This window comes from Lepus europaeus, chromosome 7 (assembly GCF_033115175.1).
Source record: "Lepus europaeus isolate LE1 chromosome 7, mLepTim1.pri, whole genome shotgun sequence".
In the NCBI taxonomy this organism is placed as follows: Eukaryota; Metazoa; Chordata; class Mammalia; order Lagomorpha; family Leporidae; genus Lepus; species Lepus europaeus.
In genome coordinates, this window is record NC_084833.1 from 124,807,358 (window position 1) to 124,822,572 (window position 15,215).

Here is a 15,215-nt window from a genome sequence, read left to right on the forward strand (position 1 = left end):
AACCCTGGTTAATTCCATTACAATTCCCTTTTTTATTGGCATGGATGAGGCAAGTCAAGTTATTCATTCATTTATGTATTGCATTAATGCATGTAATATGCATACCTATAACTGACATTAGCTATCTGAGAAACGCCTTCCTGGACCCCATAAGCAGTGAGTAAGATAGAATGATATAAAGATATAAAATATGAAATATTTAATATTAATATTGAAATATTGAAATATTAAAATGTGCTATGGAATCACACACAAAATAAGCAATTAAATCTGTGGATATGGGGCTGGTGGTGTGCTGTAGCTGGCAAAGCCACTGCCTGATATGCCAGCATCCTGCATTGGTGCTGGCCTGTGTCACACCTGCTCCACTTATGATCCAACTCCCTGCTAATGGCCTGGGAAAAGCAGCAGAAAATGACCCAAGTGATTGAGATCCTGCCACCCCTTAGGGAGACTCAGATGAAACTTCACTGCTGGCTTCCGCCTGGCTCAGCCTTGGCTGTTGCAGCCATTTCGGGAGTGAACCAGAGGGATGGAAGATCTGTCTCTGTCTCTCCCTCTCTTTCCGTAATTCTGACTTCCAAATAAATAAATACATCTTAAAGAAAAAATGAATTTGGGGCATAGTCAGAGTTTGTGTAGGGAACAGGAAGTGGCATGTGATTGGTGCCCAGAGCATATGAGGATGGGGTGATACAGTTGAAAGCTCCCTTGGGAAATAAGAGGAAGGATTGTGAGGCATCAGGCTTAGATGACTGTGGGACATCAGGCTGGGAGCATTGTGAGACGTCAGGTAGGGAGGACTGTGAGACGTCGGCGGGGAGGACTGTGGGACATCAGGCTGGGAGGACTGTGAGACGTCAGGTAGGGAGGACTGTGAGACGTAGGCTGTGAGCATTGTGAGATGTCAGGCGGGAGGACTGTGAAATGTCAGGTAGGGAGGACTGTGAGACGTCAGGTAGGGAGGACTGTAAGACGTCGGCGGGGAGGACTGTGAGACGTCAGGTAGGGAGGACTGTGAGACGTCAGGCGGGGATGACTGTGATGTCAAGCTGGGAGGACTGTGAGATGTCAGGCTGGGAGGATTGTGAGACGTCAGGCTGTGAGCATTGTGAGATGTCAGGCGGGAGGACTGTGAAATGTCAGGTAGGGAGGACTGTGAGACGTCAGGTAGGGAGGACTGTGAGACGTCAGGCGGGGATGACTGTGAGATGTCAGGCTGGGAGGACTGTGAGACGTAGGCTGTGAGCATTGTGAGATGTCAGGCGGGAGGACTGTGAAATGTCAGGTAGGGAGGACTGTGAGACGTCAGGTAGGGAGGATTGTGAGACGTCGGCGGGGAGGACTGTGAGACGTCAGGTAGGGAGGACTGTGAGACGTCAGGCGGGGATGACTGTGAGGTCAAGCTGGGAGGACTGTGAGATGTCAGGCTGGGGAGGACTGTGAGACGTCAGGCTGGGATGACTGTGGGACATCAGGCTGTGAGCATTGTGAGATGTCAGGCGGGAGGACTGTGAAACGTCAGGCTGGGGGTACTGTGAGAGGTCAGGCTGGGGGTACTGTGAGATGTCAGGCTGGGGGTACTGTGAGAGGTCAGGCTGAGGGGAATGTGAGAGGTCAGGCTGGGTTGACTGTGGGACGTCAGGCTGTGAGTATTGTGAGATGTCAGGATGGGAGGACTGTGAGACATCAGGTGGGGATGACTGTGGGATGTCAGGCTGGGAGGACTATGAGATGTCAGTCTGGGAGGACTATGAGATGTCAGGCTGGGAGGACTGTGAGCGGTCAGGCTGGGCCCACTTTAGGTGCTGTAAAGCAGGGAAATCATAGCAGTTCCGAGAGTCACCTCTCTCCAGGCAGGAGAGAGCCTGGGGACTGGGCGGGGACACCCTGCAGGGCTTAGCTCTGGAGCCCTCAGGGCACAGCTGCCATCGGCTATTTGTCAGACCTGAGTTCTTGGAGGTGACAGATTTGACTTCAGGTCCCTTCTTTAATTGAGTCTGTGTCACTCGCTGATGGCAGTTTACACACGCAGCAGTGATAGTTAACTGGAGTTAACTGGAGGAGTGGGTGACTAAGCCTGTGTGTGGGAAGACCCACCTCCCCATGCATTGTAGGTCGTGGGAGCTGGGGACTGGGGCTTCTGAGTGCTGTGCTGCCCCAGGCTCAGGCTGGGGCCCGGAGGGATGCTCAGTGCTGCGAGCAGGGAAAATGTTTTGTGAGCTCAGACTCAGTATAAGGAGATAGGGCTCTAGCAGTGAGTGGTCCTGTGTGCTGTGTTTGAAGAGCTTTCATTCTGATGCAGAAGGAGACGGACACAAGTGACTAGACTTGGGGACTGCCTGGGAGGCCAGTCACTGGGAGCTTCTGTGCTCTGGGCTCAGGGACCCAGCAGCTACCTTTCATTCAATTACATTCCAGGTCATTCCACCATCTGTGCTGAACACCTGTACGTGGGAAGCACAGTGGAGTTGTGGGCCGGATGTGGAAGAGCAGAGGCTAAGAAGACTCTGCAACAGGAGCTGGGTGCTCACTCTTCCTCCCTCCCTCCCTCCCTCCCTCCCACCTTCCCTCTCCTCTTCCACCATCTCCCCCTTCTTTCCACCTTCCCTCTCTCTTCCTTCCCCCATCCCCCACTCCTAGCTGTGCTGAAGCGGACACAGGGCTGTGAGAGTGACCTGCATGCCCTGATGACCTCTGTGGCTGGGCCAGCACAGCCCTGCCTCTGCTGCAGCAGTGTGGAGAGATTAACAACCTTTGTTCTTTGTTGTTGGTGCCTATATAACAAATTGCAACCAACGGAATAAGATCCCTGGAGATTAGAATGATGTATTAAAAAAAGAAGCCTAAACATCAGCAGAAATAATAAATTCACTCTCAAAGAGTTTGCATATTAAAAGAGGCCAGGAGCAAACGTGGGTGAATATTCATCTCACCTTTGGATGGGTCAGGCCTTTCAAAAGCAGGAAGGGGAAGATTGCTTATTCTGAGCACAGGAGACATTCAAGCTTCAGAAAACACTGTAAACAAAGCTGGAAGGGCAGGGAGATGCTAGAGGCCTTCTGCCCCTCGTGCGGCCTGCTGTCAGTGTAACCAGGGTACAGGGGCCTGACAGCTGACCTGCAGGTCAGGCAGGGTGTGGACAGTCTCCACAGGGGTTGGTAAAGAAAGCAGTGTTTCCCTGAGCTTCCTGGTGACAGCTACTCTGACTGCCCACCCCCACCATGGGACAGCCCATCCCTGGTCCAAATCTGGGAGCTTAAAGGTTAACTCCTCTGGGAAGCTGCTCCAATGCTATGGTTGAGTTCCGTCCTGACTGGTCAATGCCTCTGCCACTCAACTGTTCACATATTGTGAATCTCACCATCCTTAACACAGTAGAAGTGGACTTCAAGGTTTGTAGAGAATGAAATTAAAAGATAAGTCTCTGTTGGTGCAAAAAGTTGGACATTCATGAACAATTTTTATCATAATATGTGGTTTCTATGAATTTTTTGAAGACCCCTCAAGTTCACAAATTTTCATCTTTTTGCATTAAAATGTTATATTATAATGCCATTTCCTCAAAATTTTCTGAAGTCCCCTCAAATTACTGAATGCTTATTATGTGCCAGGCACAGACACATACTATCTCACACTCAGCTCTAGGAAGGGGACACTGTTACTGCCCCAGGCTTAAGATAAGAACACAGAGACATAGAGAATTTGATTCTTGCCTGGTTATTCAGATTGGAAAAAGCAACGTGAGACTGACCCTGGGCAGTCTGATGCTGACTGATGCTCAGCCACCAAACATCAATGCCTCTTCCAAATCACCAGGAAAAGAAGAACAAGGTGATAGAACAGTGATGGAAGGTTATTTGCATGCACAAAAGAAACACAGATGTACAGTTAACCTATGCAAACATTTTCATTTTCTTCGTCAATACAAATTGAGGAAAAGCAAATAACAAGAATAATGAGGTGTTTTTCCATTATCATGTTGGGGGAAATGTGGAAGATATTAAGTCAAGTGTAGAGAAGTGATAAGGATTTGGACAATCTCAAGTGTTGTTAGTAAGGGTTTCCATGATACCGTTAGGGCACTTTGGTGATAAATATCAAGTAGAAATGTGTTTAGCCATTGAACCCACAGTTACATAAGCAGAAAATTGCAGACATGCAAGAAGGCACATACTCAGGGATACTTGCAGAAGTATTGCTCACAGTGGCAAAACAATGGACACAACTGGAATGCTCATCAGTAGTGAATTGGTAGAGAAAATTATGGCAAATGCTTTGCAAAAAAACTCCGTCAGCTTTAAAAAGGAAGACTAAATTGAGAAATGTTGAGTGATATTTTTCATGAAACAAGATCCTACAGCCATTTGGATTGTGTCCTCCTATTCCTACCATGCAGTTGGTTGTGTGTGTGCACGTGTGTGTGCAACAGGACCTTTTGGAAGGAAGGGCACTTAAAAATAAACAGTAGGTATTTCCAGGCACGGGAGATTTTGTTTCTCTCTTTTTATGGAAGTGTCATAGTGTTTGGGGTTTTGCACTGAAAAGGTGTCATTTTTATAAAATAGTAAAGATATAAGGTATTGGTGGTGGTTTCTATTGGAGTCTGAATGTTTTGTATTTCCTTAGAGCAAGGTTTTTCAAACCACAGGTTAAAATCTATTACTGGCTGTTAAATCAGTCTGACAGGTTATAGACTACATGAAAAAAAGCCCAAGCATGCACAACGGAGTGTTATTTTGTCAAGTAAGAACGATTGAATAAATATGCGTGTGATTCCCATGAGATGGAGTGTTATCTCTTGCTTGGGTCAAAAGCCCTGCCGGAGAGGGTGACAAAGATGTGCTCCAGGTCAGCCAGGGCCCTGGTTCAGATGCTTGGGAGGTCCCCCAGGTGCACCCTAGGAGGTGCTGGGGCACCTGAACTCTGCGCTGCAATGTCATTCACCCGCTTTTCTCTTTCTGCGTCCCCCTACTCAGGGTACAAGCTGAATGTGGGTCTGTGTGCAGCGTGTTTCTTACCAGTGGCATCAGGTAATAAACACAGAGACACGGCTCCTCCAGAGCCCCAGCTGGCCGAGAGCCCTGCTGCCGTGGGGCTGGATGCTTCCTCTTGGCCGAATCAAGCATGCTGCCAACCACCCCAAAGAAGGCTATGGACCCAAAGACCATAATATAACTAATCATACCACTCGTAAAAACATGATAATGCAACGGCAGCTATGACCGTCGTCAAGGGTGGAATTAATCCTGACTCCTAATTAGCTGTAGTTTATGATGCTTTGATTTCTTGAGGCCCTGTGGACCCAAGGAGGGACTGCCCCTCCCAGGGCTGGCCAGTTCCTAGAGAGAGCACACACTTGCCTGTCAGTGGGTCTTTAATATGCAAACCCACAACTAGTGAGCCCACACTCTCACCGAACTGCTTGTATGAGGCTCCTGTAGTCCGGCACACTATCTCCCTGCCTAAGTCACCCCCGTCCTAGACCCTGGAAGCTGGAGCCCAGCCATGTAGCCCTGAGCCTGCTGAGATGACTGGACTTGTCCAGTCTTGACCCTCTTGGCTTCTTCCCCCGCCTGGCCCATTCCTCTCCAAACGAGCACGCTAAAGGCCTTTGCCACGTCTTCCTCTCCCTTCTCCTGCCCCAGACCAGTCCTGGTGCTGGGGGTGCTTCCCTAGGTGGCCCTGGCTGCTGTGGTGAGGCCTGCTTCCTTTTCTGTGTGTTGACTGTGGTAGCAACTATCTTCAATGGCAGTGGTCTCCTAATACGTGGGTTCCATCACACTTGATTAAAACAAATACTGGAAATATTTAAAAACAAGAGTCAGCCGGCTCCAAACAGTGGAGGCCCCGATGTTCCCAGACTACTCAGAAGTCGCAGCAGTGGGCTCAGGTCCTTGAGGATTTACATCCTTGCATTGCTAATAGATGCAAGATCATCTAGAACTCCCTGTGTGGGCAGAGGCAACATCTGGAGGGTGCATGGCAGTTAAAACCCATTAGAGTGAAGTCTAGGGGCTGTCTCAGTCAGGGGCTTGCTGGTTCCTGTGGGAGTTTATGCGGGAAGGTTGCACGCAGAGACTTTTCAAAGCTGCACAAGGGCCAGAGCATCCACAGGGGGCCCTGAATGTGGCTGGGAGTCAGCTCTGTCTGCGATGGGTCAACAACCGGAGCAATGCCTCCCAGGATCTGTCCTCAGAGGTCTTTTGCTGAAGGCTTCAGGCTCCCAGTGCCCTTCCCGATGACAATGTGCACGCAAATGGAGGCTGTGTTGTGAGTGAGCGGCAGCTCTTTCACACAGAAATGTCTCATCTCCCTTGCAAAAGGACGGTATAGAAGCTTTCAGGCCAGTTCACACCAGGGCGATTCTGTGCTGGAAGCATTCATGCTGTTAGAACAATTTGACAACAGGAAATTGTCAACTGATTTCTTCAGCCCCTGGGAGCTAGCAACAGGAGTCCAAAGTCATTCTTTCTGGATTCAAGCATCACACCAATTCACAAAATGTCCTAACAGGACAATTGCAAGGCACCTGTGCAAATGTCAGATTGAACAAGGTGGTCTCGAAGCCTTTTTTTATTACTTTATTTGAGATAACATATTTTAAATTTACATTATAGTCAAAGATGTACATATGTTCTCAGATAAAAAAGGAAGCAGGGAAATAGGGAAAGGTGATAAACAATAATTAAATGAGTAGATGTTCAACTTCACTCACAAAAAGTAAATTTTAAAATAGTCACAAAATCATTAAAGCTAGTAGTATATAATCCCTATCAATTTGTTCGGCAAAGATTTTAAGCACAGTTTGACAAAACACTGTATTTGCAGCAAAACTGACACACAGGCATTTCTCTTTTTCTGTTTTTGTTAGTTTATTTATTGTTAATGTTGGCGGCCACAAAGAAGGAGAGCATGCGGTACTTGTCTTTCTTTGCCTGGCTTATTTCACTCAACACAATGTTGTTCAGTTCCAACGGTTTTGCTGCAAATGATAGAATTTCCTTCCTTTTTGTACTTGAATAAGTTTTGTACCCATCTGGGACTTGTTGCTGGTGGCCATGTAGGGAGACACGTGGAGATCTTAGGTGCCCTGAAAGGCTCTTCTGATTCTAACCTTGCTGTATGTCATGGCAGGCTGAACCTGATGGGGACAGGATGCGATGGAGAGAGAGAGAAGTCACAGAAGAACACATTATCCCCGGGGACTTCGGAAGCTTGGGGAAAACAGAATTAAGAGAAAAGTTTATGTTGATGCAGAAAGCTTTTGAAATCTATGCATTTTTTTCTCAATATCTATTTTCCATGATCTTTTGGAAGACTCCTATTATGCATGAGTGCCAAATTAAAAAATATATATATTTTTAAGATTTAACAATTTTTAACATTTTGCTCTTTTTAATTCACATGAAGATATTACATGCATCACATGTATGTAATATGCTGAAACCCACTGTTCTCCATAACGTCAAGACTTCCCTCTCCGTGTACTGAAACTGCCCCCATGGACAGAGTCTTACCAAGTGCTGAGCTGCTTGCATTTGTTATGGCTTTAATCCCACATTTGGGATTAAATCGCACAGTGTGAAAAGTCGAAAACTTGTCTGACACGAGGGTTGACGTGGACTCGATCCTGCCTTGTGCTGCACTGAAGCCCATGGCCCTAACCTGACCCTCCCTGCCCCAGGGGTGCCGAGATCCAGTCAGAATTCACCGGCGTTTCTCCTAAGAGATGAGTGGGCCGGGTCCCTCCCCGAGGCGCTGGCGGTGGCCACTCCACGCACTCCTGGGGAAGGCTCTGGAGAACCGTTTTCAAGACAGTCAAGCAGCTGTTGACGGGGTGAGGCTGTGTGAGGATCAGGAAACACCGTTCTTCACTGAAATGCCTCGCGTTACCTGTTACCTGCAGGTGGAGGGCTCCTGACCTCGCAGAAGAGGGGCGAAGGCCAGACACCCAGCGCCGTCCGCCCTTGACCCTGTGTGGAGGTAGCGGGCATCCCCCTTCTGTAGACAGTCCTGTGCTTGCCTGGTCAGGGAACCCTGCTGTGAGGAGGGGGGCGCTGGGCGTGGCGGGGCGGGAAAGGGTCAGAGGGGATCACACAGGTCTGACTGCCTAATGTGCCTGGAGATCCTCCTTACCTTCCCGGGATTCAGTTTCCTCTAAAGCAGGGAGAGTCATTCTAATCGCAAAACATTGTTGTCAAAATTAAATGAGATTAAACAAGCAAAGCCCTCAATGTGCTTATCTCATGCGCTGAGCTGTGTAACGTTGGGGCCACCTCTTTTCCTTTCCTCCTCCCTCCCTAGCCTCTTCTTCCTCTTTCTCTTCCTCCCTCCTTTTCTGCCTCTCTTCTATCCTCCAGCCCCTGCCCTAGCTTCTGTCCCATTGCCTGGTGGGCTCAGAGGAGAGGAGGAAGGGCTGACTGCCTGGCTGCACAGACGCCATGAAAGCCTTGGCACCAGCCCTCTACTACCAGGACGGGGATCCCCAAACCTCCTTCCGGTTAGGCTGTGTCGGAGGGGAAGAGCCAGGCAGAGGAACCCCGGCAGCAGGTGACAGGGGCTGTTTGTCCTCACTCTCTATCTCCCTGGGACTACAAAACAGAGTACCCCTCACAAAGGAAAAGATGGGCAAAAGCCTTCTGCGGCAGCAGCGTTAACAAAGGGAAAATCACTCTCCACACCAGGAAATGACTCCTCCTGCCCCCTTCCCATCTGCAACCCGAGGCTCTTACTGCTGCCGGCTCACCCATCCCAAGCATTAATTTTCTATTATGAGTAAAATTAATGAATTTAGTCAATTTCTGGTGCTCATAAAGTTGTGCTTTTCATTACCAAGGTTAACAGCCTGCTATGACATGGGCTGCTGGCAGAGCGCCCACGAGGGAGCTGTCCTGGAGCCACTTGCAGGGCAGAAGAGAGAGGGTGGAGAGCAGGGTTGCTGGCAGTCCATATGTGTCCTGGGCCTGGGCCTGCGCCTGGGCCCCTCCCCCTCCCTGAGAGCTCGCTGCTTCTTTCTCTAATCCACCCAACTGTGCAGACTGGAGGAGCAGGAGGCATGGGAGCCAGGCCCATGTGGCAGACAGGGCGTGCAGAGGGAAATGCTCCGTCCATAGGGTGGACACATCCCATGCGAGCTACTCTCACAGACCCGGGAGAGACACACTGTAGAGGCCCTAAGAGACCCACAGGGGTCCGTCAGGGGAGCCTTTGTGCCTTGTCCAGGGAGCCCTCTGTGTCTGCCTTCCAGGCCAGAGGTTGGCAATTCAGGGCCCACTGGCCAACGCCAGCTTGTTGCTTGTTTCTGTAAATAAAGTTTTATTGGAACAAGGCCACACTCATTCATTCCCATGTCGCCTCTGGCTGCTTTTGTGCTGCAGTGGCCATGCGGAGCAGCTGCGACAGGAACTGTGTCCTGCCAAGCCCAAGTATTCACACATGGCTCTGTCCAGCACAAGCTAGCCCGCCCTGCCCTGGACTCTCTCTGCTTCAGTGAACCTTGATTAGTGAGATTATCAACACAAACGCAGGGCCTTGCTGTCACAGTACCTATGTTCGGATCCTGGCTTGCATGACTGCATAATAATAATAATGATAGTAGTAGTAGTAAATGCAACCATTTCTGTTTATTCGGAAATTATTAGGTGGCAGGCTTGGGGCTGGGCTTTTAACATATATTTCACTTAAATTCTCACAAGGAACTCTCAGACATAGGTGGTTTTTCAATCTCTCCTTACAATCAATACCCAGATTTAATAAAGATGAGCTTCAACTAATTCAGTTATATGTCGCTTCTAGCAAAGCAGGAGGATGTACAACACTAATAGCTTAAACAAAATGGAAGATGGATTCTAACAAAATCAGGAAATGAACAAACATGGCAGGTGACACGGCCCATACCATGCTTATGTCTACATTCTTATTCATATCACATTACTTTCCTGATTCCAGGTCTCCTTGGGAACCTAAACAGACGGTGGCTCCACCCGTCATGTTCACATTCCACTTAGAAATGGTGGGCACTTGGGCTAACGTCAAACAAAGGCACTCCTTATAAAGCTCACGCAGAATCTCCTGCTTGTGTCTCACCGGTCAGAATTTACTCACTGGCCACAGTCACCGGCGAAGGAGGCTGGGAAGTGAGCTTTTCGACTGGGCCACGCTGCGAATGCAGAGTGAGCACTGGAAAGTCTGCTCCCAGCGTCAGCTGCCTCTGCCACTCACGGTCGCCGCCTTCCCATGGAGAACACAGCTCCGCTTCCTGAAGCTACAACAGTCAAATTTCATCCAAGTACTGCACCCAGCTTGTGCAATGGACAGTTGTCTGATGACCCATACTTTAAAAGACAGGTGGTTTGCTCTCGACCTAACCAATATATCATTGTGGAGAGAAGACTAAGAAAACCCACATTAAAAAGAAAAAAAAAAAAAACAAAAAAAGATCAATCTGCTCAGGTGAGAGGGGAAAGAGTAATTCAGAGATGACCAGTTCACAGAGTGGACAAGCCCAGTGGGGCAGAAATAGAAATTACTTGCCACCCCAAGTGGCAAGGACTGACCCGTGTGGCTGCCCCTCTGTGGTTCCAGACAGCGGTGCCTTAGATCATGTCCTCCATGACTCTGGCTTCCCTGTCCATCATCCTCCACCACTACCTCTGACATGGGTGCTGGAGAGCGCGTCCTTCTTGGAGGACACACAGTTTGGACCCCCTGCAGGCAGAATGTAGGACTAGGGAAAGGAAGGCATTCTAAGGCTTTTACAATGTCAGCTTGTTGCAAACTTGGCTTGAGGTATTTTAGAGTATATTCCCCCTTCCCACAAAACGAAGTTGCCTCCAGTCTGTTTGCATTTGATCATTTTAATGTGCAAATAACCACAGCCTCATTTCTCCATGTCCAGTCAGAGATGTAAAGCTGAATAGTCATCTCTTAGACTCACTGGCCTCTGTAGCTAGCTCTTGAATTAGTGGTGACTATGAGAGTGCCTGTAATCTGATCTGTGCTGGCACGTTGACTCCCATTGTCTTCAGACAGTCCTTAATAGAAGATATTCGATAAAAGCTTGGGGTTGTGGTTTTATCTCCCACTGTAGTTCCCACTCTACAGTCCCCATTTATAACTGTTCCACTTTGGGGGTCACTGACATTGGGGTATTTTTTTAGCCTTGTAAAAACTCCTTCCACTTGTACATGGTGTTGGCAAGAAAATGCAGTGTCTCCTTCCCTTCCTGTGTGCAACCCAGCCAGCTCTGGTGGAAGCCCAGGGCTCTGGTAGGGTTTTGTGTCAAGTGAGGAGAATGAGTAAACAGACTGAAGTTCTGTTTCCTTTCTGCTGCTCTCTGATGCCACAGCCTTAGGAGGCACATGGTCTAAACGCCTGGGGAGCAGGCAGGGACTTGACCAAGAGTTTGGCCTCTGCTCAGAATTGCTGGCTTGGGGCCCGTGTTGTGGCACATGAGTTAAGCTGCCACTTGTGGGGCCACATTCCATAACTGAGTGCTGGTTCAGTTCTTGTCTGCTCTGCTTCTGAGTCCATTCTGTTCTAACGCACCTGGGAGAGCAACAGAAGATGGCCCAAGTTCTTGGGCCTCTACCACCCATGTAGAAGACCAGGATAAAGTTACTTGCTCCTGGCTCCTGGCTCCTGGCTTTGGCCTGGTCCAGCCCCAGTTTTTGTGGCCATTTTGGAAGTGAACCAGTGGACGGAAGATCACTTTCTCTCACTCTCTAGCTCTGCCTTTCAAATAAATAAATATTTAAAGAATTGTTGGCTTCCTAAGCAAGTGGCAGCTTTTCTCTCCATGGGCTGCCTGGTTCCCTTCGCTGAGCTCATGATGCATCGTGGTTCTATTACACGCAGCACCCACATCTGATAAATGCCTTCCCAGTCAGAAATTGCACCTACCTCTTAGTAGAGACCTGACCTCATGCAGCTGAAACTCCTAACGGCTACATGGATATGCCTGTTGTGGTTACACTCAGGCATATTAAGTAGTAGAGTCAGCACTCAAACCCCAGCTGTCTGCACCCTGGTCCTCACGGCTGGTGCATCTCACAGCACTTTGCCTGACTCCATTCAGCTTGTGTTACTCTAGCAGTAGGAGAGGTGCAGTCATTTGCTTGCTTCATGAGGCTGTTTGGGGAATAAATTGAGATGTGGTAGAATGTGTTGTGTGAACATTTGACGTTATTATTAATGTGTTTTCCCATCTGGGAAGCTGATTTGCATTTTAAGCAGAAATTTCAGTGCCCAGACCCAAAGGGGCAATGTTAATGGGGAAAATTTCAGGCATCACTCAAGCCAGGGCTTGGGAATATTAATGAGAACCAAAACAGAACCCTCTCCCCGTATCCTCTCTTCCTTCTGTTCCTTGCACCTACCCCAATCTTTTCTCTGTCCTTGCTTCTCACCATCTCGGAGAGTGGGCAACCAGCCTTGTGTTGCTAGGATATCCCTATATGCAGCCTTATTTTGAGATGAACCAGACAGTTAGGAGGAAATCTGCAGTCCCCAGGGCCTCAGGGACCAAGAGATTTTCTCAGGGTGTGGGGCAGCATGGCTGGGTCAGGAACGGGTGCAAGGCTAGGGGAAAGATGTCCTTCACAGCCCAGCCTTCCGGGCCCACATAACAAGCAGAGCAGGGCTATGGCGTACCGGCATCCTTGCTGGCTGTGCTCTGGCCAGCTTGCAGGTACGGGGAGACTCAGGGCGTGCCACACGGCTGGGATGTTCTGAGGACTTCCCTAGCAGGCTTAGAAGGCTGTGATTCTAGCTGAGGGACAGAAGTGGGTGGGACCGTGGATGCAGCTCAGCTGGAGGAGGACTCCTGAGTGGTGGGGAGGGATTGTCCTCATGAAGAAGGGGGCACGAGGTGCTGGTTCCTGCAGGAAGCCTCAAGGCAAGATCTAGGAAAATACTTTCTGGGTGCAAAGAATTAAACCTTTAAGCATTATTTAGGAAGTCACTTCTTTATAGTGTCACCTTCTGTATAGAACATTTCCTTTTCCACATGGTTGTTAGATAAAATGCAAAAGTACAAAGAGTGTGTTGCCTTGGGCTCTGTAACCTCTGATCTTTCTGTGGATAGTGGATACCTTTATGGAACAAATTGTAGGCTTGCAGTAGTGCACCTGCTTCCTACTGTGCACCTGCTTCCTGCCTCCCAGCAACATTGGAGGATGTCTGTCAGTGTAGCTAATAGAGACTCATGCAGATCTCAGCTCCAGAGCCTTCTATTTTTGCAGACAGAATAGAGTTCATGGGGAGAAGTGGAGATGTTAGACCATAAAGGGACGTCTGAGCCATGCTTGTGTGAATAAGACCCTTCCAGGCCTCAGCCGCCTGACTTGATTCCCTCTGAGAGCTCTGGGCACAGAAGCGGCTCAGCAGGAGTCATGTCTGAGAGCCAGACCTTGCTCTGTAGGACAGAACAGGCCCTCCCCTGCCTGAGAGGGAGGAAGAGAAGAGAACAGAGCTGTATCTTTTCTCCCACCTACAGATAGCCATGGAGCAGGGTAACTGCCCATGACTCAGACCATCAGAGCACAGGCCTTGAGCAGAGCCCTGAAGGGGCTCAGTGCGGGTGATCAGAGCCTTTTCTCCTCTCCAGTCTGCATCTATCATGGGATCTTGGACTGGAAGCCCAGATATTTGATACTTCCCCCTCTGGCATTCGCTACCCCAGTGCATCCCAGGGTTTTGGCCCTGCATACCTGGTCAATCAACAATCCATCCTCCTTCCATTGCCAAACTAATTTGCTAAAATGCAGGTATGAACTTAATCACCTCCTTGCTTAAAAGCTTCCATCTTGTCTTATTGCCTATGCAGGGAACTCCCTGTTCTGAACAGAGACCCGCAATGCTCTGTGGCCTCCAGCAGCTCTGGGATTGCTCAGAAATTGTCTTCCAACAAAGGAGAACTGCCAAGTGACCTGCACCAGCGAGGCAGCTTCCTTCCTGCCTACCTGCCTTCCGTTTGCAATTGCCTTTGCCATTCTTCTCATTAACACCTAGTCGTCCTTGGCTATCTCACTCAGGCATCCCCTCCTCCAGGAAGCCGCTTATGCTGCCAGTCGCTCCACTCTGCATGAGCTGCCAAACACAGCCCTCTATGTGTATGGAATGCACTGCACATATGTCTGTGTCTCCTGCTAGACCTGCGACCTCGTTACTTTGTGTCTCTGCACCCCACAGTGGGTGGTTCATGGATTTGGAACCTGGTACATTTCCCTGGAGTGAGTGAATGACAGGGCTGTTGTTCTGTAACTTTTACCCTGGAGGTTGTGTTGTGTGCACATGGAAGAGAAGTAGGGGAGTGGAGGCAGATCAAGTTTCCCTGGAGATACTGGTCTCCTTGCATTTTTCTGCCACTTGCCATCTTTGGATTCTTCTAGGCTGGTAACATTGGAATCCTGGGATACCAGGCTGAGCCAAGGCTTCACCCAGCAGTGGCAGGTGCACTGCCCAGAGCCTCTCTGCTGAAGCCCACAAATCCGGCTGCAGCTTTGGTTTTGCATCCAGCAGGGTGAGTCACTACATTTTTCTTGACCTCACTTTCCACACCTGTAAAATGTGCAAGGAGGACCTCATGTTCCTTACAATTTCCCCAGCCCTGATATTCTGTGGTTCTGAGCTCACTCTGTTCAGAGAATTGCCCGAAACAATGAAGCCATGGGGAAAGAGAGAGAATCATGGAAAGGTGCTCCTCCTCTATTTCCCCAGCTCACTAATGTGGGGGGCTGAGCCTGGGGTTACAAGCATGTCCAGTGGGTTACAGCCTCTCCAGGGCTCATAGCAAGAACCACACAATGACAATTTCATGAACTGTGCTGAGGCTCTCTGTCCCTGTAACATGGCCATGTCTCTTCCTGCCATCCAGGGAGACCACACCTAGGAAGTCAGGGGGGTGCCTCTGAGTCCTGCATCATGTTTTCCTCTTCACCAGCCTGCCAGCCCCTTGTACCACAGTGGAACAGGCCCAGAGTCCAGAGGTGTAGCTGAGGGAGGGTCTTCTCATCCAGGACCCCAGGACTCCTGGGGTCTTTTGCAGCAACGGAAATTCTGGAATTGCTTGCCAATGTTTTCTAAACGTCTGATAAAAATTGTCTTGGATGTGTGTGCAGGCTGCAAAAGGCTGACTGAAATGTCAGAATCCTTCATTTGGGCTTGAGTTATAGCCACTTGATGTAGTTATCTCATATCATTCAGCAGCCTAA